This window comes from Sinocyclocheilus rhinocerous, unplaced genomic scaffold, assembly GCF_001515625.1.
Source record: "Sinocyclocheilus rhinocerous isolate Xijiao unplaced genomic scaffold, SAMN03320098_v1.1 scaffold603, whole genome shotgun sequence".
Lineage (NCBI taxonomy): Eukaryota > Metazoa > Chordata > Actinopteri > Cypriniformes > Cyprinidae > Sinocyclocheilus > Sinocyclocheilus rhinocerous.
Genome location: NW_015656630.1, coordinates 2,658,055 through 2,664,766, shown reverse-complemented (window position 1 = coordinate 2,664,766; position 6,712 = coordinate 2,658,055). Strand labels below are relative to the sequence as shown.

Here is a 6,712-nt window from a genome sequence, read left to right as displayed (position 1 = left end):
TTCTTTGGTCTCTCTCATTTTTTATGTTTATTTTTTGCTTTTTGTTTTGCACTGTCACTGTTATTTGCCTATGTAGAGAAATGAACAACACTACAAATATCTATATAAAAAGATATAGATTAATTAAATTTATATCTTGATTGCGCTTTGGGAAATTTGCATGATTTATTTTTTAAGAGTAAAATGGACATTCGAGATTCAAGACTCTTCTTTCTGTCTTTTTATTGTCTTTTTCTGCAACAGTCTTCTCTCTTTTTTTCTCTGTCTCTCTCTTTTTTTTTTACATCAGCTGTATTTTGTGCACTTCATTTGGAGATTCTTTTCCCTCTGTAGATACATGGTCATATCCGGAAATGAAACTGATTCTTGACGATAATAAAGAGGATAAATAGTTCCCTTCTTTTTTTCATTTATAATTACGGAAGCTGTGCGACAAAGCTCATCTCTCAGAGAAGGACTGATCAGATCCACGATCCCCTCCTCTCCTTTTTTATCCCTTTTATCTCTCTCCGCTCATATAGTCCTCTGTAGTAACCCGCGCATTACGCCACATTGAGTTAAGGAACGTTCGCTGTGTCGCTCTCTCTCTCCGTAAAGACTCGGACTCTGCTGAGTTGGACGTCCAGAGCGACGGGATCAACACCTGCGCCCGTTCCCGCACAGCTGGAGTCTCTCCGTCTCTCTCTTTTATCCAGAGCACAAGAGAGCTCATGACGTGTCCAGAACATTCTTCCCCCTCACTGACACTGACCTTTGAGTGATTATCTCAGTTTGAGCTCGCTTGTCATCAGGCGGACATCTTGTTATATGCCCTGTCACAAGTCCTCGTAAGACCTTCTGATTCAGCCTCTCACCTCTCAACGTGTTTTTTTTCTGAAATCTCTCTTTCAGGATGCCAAGAACGATCTGGCCGAGAGGAAGCGGGAGACGGGGCGGTTTGCATTCACGTGTGCGTATGTAAGTGTGAGTGTATGAGGAGCAGGACAGATGTGGCCCTAAATGAGCTCTGGATACTGACTCTGGAAGCTTTGTGCATCAGGTTTGAGCCGTGGTGGCGGTCAGGAACTAAACGCAGCCTGAAGAGGCGTATTGCGCTACAGTGGACGAGGCGTCACTCCTCACGCCACTTAAATTTACATTTACGATCCATAATGCAAGCAACTGTGCATACCGCTCTCATCTCCATAAATTTTTTGTTCTCTCGTCTTGTTTTTGGAGTTTCTTGTCGGTGGGTGGATGGAAAACACACAAGACCACCTTCTGTCATGCCATGACGAAAAATACAAGATGCAAACTGTACATTTTTATAAGTGTAAGAGATGACATGGTCTTTGTAAATATTTTGTTTGTTGTTGGGTTCATGGCCAATCATATCCACTGTAAAAACAGGTGCAAGCTCATTCAGCCAATCACATCCCTCCACCCACAATTCTGAATACCCTTACTAGATTTTCATTTGAAGGTTTACAGATACTAAAGCTTCTTTTTCGACGAAAGACATTAAATTGTAATGAATGTTGAGGGAAGCGGAAACTAAGCGAATTCCACATTAGAGAATATATAGAGTCAAGAATGAGCGCACTTGATGAGAGTAATTGCATTTGGAATTAAAATTTGCTGCAAGACCCGACAATGCGGTGGACAATAGAGTCGCTGGCTGCATCTGATTCTGTTTCGTTTGAAAAACGGAGGGTGGAACCGATCAGGGCCTAATCAGAATATTTTGTTGGGGAGCGTTAAATGAGAAAGTTTATGTGGAGAAGCTCGTTTTATTTCCTCGTACGAGGCCGTAGGATGTAAATCGCTTGAGTCAGCCCTGTTTTTTTTTCTGAGAGGCCTGCTGTTTGAGTCATTCTCCTGGGTGTTCTTCATTACACTTCAGTGGACTAAATGACACTGTGGGGTGTTTTTTTCTCTTACCTGGTTGTAAGTTCTTAGAAATTTAATGTTACCCAAACCATTGGAGATGTGTTGGAGTGGGGGTGGGATTCCACAGAGTTCTGGCTTATCTCTTTGTCGTGAATTTGAGCTGCATATATTTCAAAGTAGAGAATTTAAACAGTTCATATTTTTCTACAAAATAAAGGGAGAGAGATGATTCTACCGGCAACTGACAGACATATAAAGCACACTCTCACCAGACATACATGGTGATACTTTTTGTCTGGGTTGCCTGTGTATTATAGAGGATTTAAAGAAAAAAAATACTGAGAAACACAACTGTTGAGTATTAATGCTTGGTCGCCAAAAAAAGACTTGCACCTGTTGAGTTTCATTTTGTTGAATTTCAGCAATGTAAAAAAGGCTTGAGATGAGGGGACTGTATGACCGCAATGGGTCTAAAGAATGAAATTCATATTTCTATTTCCTATACAGGCTACTACACACTGTATGTTGTGTATCTGAACTGGACAACATTAAAAAAGGTTATTAAACACACTGACAGACCTGTCTCCTTATTCGCATGTTGTTGTGCTAAACTGTCTACTTTAAAAATATATTTTATGCACTAATTTTATGTATACTTACAGTTTCATTTAAACTTCCTGTTTTGTCCTCTAGATGGAAGCATACTTCACACAGCCTCACAGCATTGAGTCCACTTGGCAAACCCTGCTGAACCCTCAAAAAAAGACCTTTGGTCCTGCCGTTAAATGTACACACCTCAGAAAAGGACATGTCCTGTAGAGTGCGTACACTTCCTACTGAAAAATGAACAAATGGCAGCACAATTCATGGATTTGTAGAAAACTGAACATACAAATATAATTAAATAAAAGTGTCTCAGATGTACTGTAGTCCAGGTGGCTGGATACAGCCAGACAAGCTGTTCGCCACACCGATATAAGCCTTTGAGTCCACTTGTTGGCTCTGAAATGTTCCTCTGCAGGATCTTCTGCCATGTTCGCCTTGTTGAATAAGTCAAGGTGTCACTGCTGTTTTGCTTCTCTTTTCGCATGATGCATACTCTAGAAACATGACTGCAGGCTTTCGAATGCAGAAGACCATTTGAAGAGCGACACCTGGAAAGCATTTTAGATTTTAGATTGGGTAGTGTGTCACAATCAAGTGTTCTTGTCCGGGTTTGTTGTGTATGTCTGACTGTTGTAAACATTTCCCGAGCTCCTCTGAGCTCGCATCAGCTGTTTTGCCGTTGGCATGCTGGTGCAGCTGAAAGCAGGAGTCTGACTTTCCCTCGCAGGAAACTGCTGTGCACCTGCAGAAGTTCTGGGAGAGAGGAGACCTCCTGCGTCTGTGTGCTGGCAGGAGCTGAATCATCTAGAAGAACTGTGGACCTGGCCTGCTGTGGAAACAGAATGGACTCGTTAGGGAAAATTTATCATCCCACAAACTAAAATTGAATAGATTGCAGCTCTCAGATCTGATTGGATCGCCTCATAAAATAATCACAACACACGAAACCAACCAAGACTATTTTCTACTGCTAAAATCAACTAGCCTACTTTGGTTACTAAGCTAGTTTCCACTCCCATTTCAAGTGTATTGTGTGTTATACCCTATATTTTAAGCATAGTTCATATTTTAGCACAGTGGGAATGGTTCACTGATGATGATTGCATTTTATTGATGCAGCCTTCAATTCATTCTCATAGTTACAGAAAGTAATGAATCATACATTGGAACTCTGGTTTACTATAGCGGGAAAAATCCATTTAGACTAAACTTATTTTAACCGCAGTATAGTCTGCAGTATATATACACATGCTGTATTTATGTATCTCTATTGTCACTGTAATTTTATTCAACTGACATTTATTAATTCATATTTGAATTTTTGTGTGTGTGTGCATATATACAGTATCTCACAGAAGTGAGTACACCCCTCACATTTTTGTAAATATTTTATATCTTTTCATGTGACAACACTGAAGAAATGACACTTTGCTACAATGTAAAGTAGTGAGTGTACAGCTTGTATAACAGTGTAAATTGTATATATATATATATATATATATATATATATATATATGCAGCTCCACAGTACAGCATGGCATGAAAATTCACCTCACAGTCACTGAAGCTTTGGAGAAACAAAACACATTTCCCAGAATCATGCCGCCACTTTGACTGTAGCTAAAAAAGAGCGAGGGGAAGTAAAGTGTAAACCGACTACGCTGCACGTTTGCACAATTTCCTAGAATGCCAAATTAGAAAAGAGGCTGGCTGTGGATGTCAGAATAGTCAATACAGTCAGAATAGACCTTGCTGTGACAGACACATGTGCTCATGGTCACAACGCATCAGCAGTTTTACACCTGTAAATCAAGACTGTGCAGGATTTGGCCGAGGCTGTGGATGTTACTGATGTTGTTATCCAGCGCATTGGCCAGAGGAGAGTTTCTCACTGTTTTCATCGCATTACTCAGGGCCTTATCCAGCAGAGACAGACCAGTCTGGACCTCCACGGCCTGTCCATTAACCTGGAGACATAGATTTAGACTATGAATGAGTAGAAATACTTTCAATGAAATACACTGGCTCGTCACTTGCTCTTATTGGCGTCTATTAAAAATACGCCTATACTGGAAATCAGGTCTCACTGATATGAAGATGACATGAGAAATGCATTAAAATAGATTTGAATGATGAATTAACGCATCAAAGCCTTTTTAAAGTACCTTTACTAGTAAATATAAACAATAAATGAGTTACATATGCATGATGGATATTGATGTTTTTATATTATGCTGTACTACTGATTTGCATACTACTGGTTTTAAGTATTTAATGTATTTATGTGTATGTATACATAATGTTTTTATATTATGTTAAACACACAGTACATCATGACTCACATCTATATGTTCCAAAACAGCAAAGTCAACACTAGTCAGAGGAACAAAATAGGATTTCATCACTCCACAGCCTCCTCTGCAACCTCGCCGAGAGAACAAAAAAACAGATGAAGTGATGTTTCTGAAAATAACCTGCCATTCTGTGTGAAGCACATAGAGACCTCACCATGATGACCTCAGAATCTCGAGCTTCTGGTACAAAGTGGTCCAGAACCCTCAGGTCACAGATGGGTCGTAGGGGCGAGACCTGGTTTCCACCCAGCCACAGAAACACTATCAAAATTTACACCAGACCTCAACAGACAAATAAACACTGTTATTACAAATACTCACTGTAAGTAAATGCACATGTTCAAAATCAGACCTGTCTCCTTATTCATCATATGCTTATAGTGAAAAAATGTACCTGTCTTTATAAAAAATTATTAGTAGTCATAGTAGTAGTTTCATTATTATTATTATATACGAATAGGGAACCATATTTTTCGAATAATTCATAGAGACCTCACCATGATGACCTCAGAATCTCGAGCTTCTGGTACAAAGTGGTCCAGAACCCTCAGGTCACAGATGGGTCGTAGGGGCGAGACCTGGTTTCCACCCAGCCACAGAAACACTATCAAAATTTACACCAGACCTCAACAGACAAATAAACACTGTTATTACAAATACTCACTGTAAGTAAATGCACATGTTCAAAATCAGACCTGTCTCCTTATTCATCATATGCTTATAGTGAAAAAATGTACCTGTCTTTATAAAAAATTATTAGTAGTCATAGTAGTAGTTTCATTATTATTATTATATACGAATAGGGAACCATATCGAATAATTTTCCCTGTGCCTAAACTGAAATTTATTTACTAATTTCTTCATTCCATTCACACAAGCAAGACTGGAGACTGGAGCCTAAATCAGCTGCCGAAGGACAGTCCGACAATATTTCAGAAATGTCGAGATATGTCGAACTGCACAGCCAATCACGTCGAAGCGCTATAACATTTGGGCCAATCGCGTCGAAGTGCTATAACATTTGCAGCCAATCAAAATGCGCGATTCTTAACATTTTCATGATATTTGTGACATTTGACCAATCAGATTACAAGGGGATGTCGACGGCACGTTTCTGCGTATCACCGCTAGGTGGAGGACTCAGTGCTCTAGTCAGGTGTCAATCAATTTGCCGAACTGCGCTGAAGGTGTAGGAAAAAATGTCATAATCCTCAGGGGGCGTGTCAGGGGTCAAAAAAGTTCAGTTGAAGTTCATGACCTACAACGAGCATCATTTTTACAGAGGACAGCGAAACTTTATTTTTTAACCAAATACAGCCGTATTACGGACTACAACAGGTAAGAAATCATAATCTACTTGCATACTTCTACATGTTTTATTTTTATTTTTTAAATTAGTGTATCATTATTAATTATTCTTTCAAAACTCTTTCATCAAGCTCAAGAAAAATGTCTGGCAAACAAAACAAAAAAAGCATAATGCGATGTCGGACGCTGAATGGATTTCACGTCTGAAAAAGTTTGCCAGCACATGAATTTGGCCATCGAATGAGGGGAACAGGCCAGCTCCTCGACAGAAGAAGTGGTACGAGATTTATTAAAGGGTGAGTGTGTGTTTGTTACCTTTGAATGACAGAGAAATAAAAAAGACTGTGAGCGCAGCGCCTTAGACCGCTCGGCCACGCTACCCACAGAACACAAGCTGCACGTTGTATGGAATTGTACACTTCTACTGATAAGGTAAGCTAAATCTCAATCGACTTTAAGCTTTTTCACAGTTGAGGCCAAATACTACATTTCCCAGAGTTCATTGGTGGTCGTATTAGTCTTAGACCACAGCCTTCACCTCTGACACGTCTTTGCTTCTTTATCTCCAGGTTAAG

At 39.7% G+C, this 6,712-nt stretch overlaps 1 pseudogene; it reads right to left on the bottom strand.

Annotated features, from left to right (window-relative positions):
• Positions 1 to 2,798: 2,798 nt before the first annotated feature.
• Positions 2,799 to 5,540, bottom strand: LOC107720554 (erythropoietin-like; annotated as a pseudogene).
• Positions 5,541 to 6,712: the final 1,172 nt, after the last annotated feature.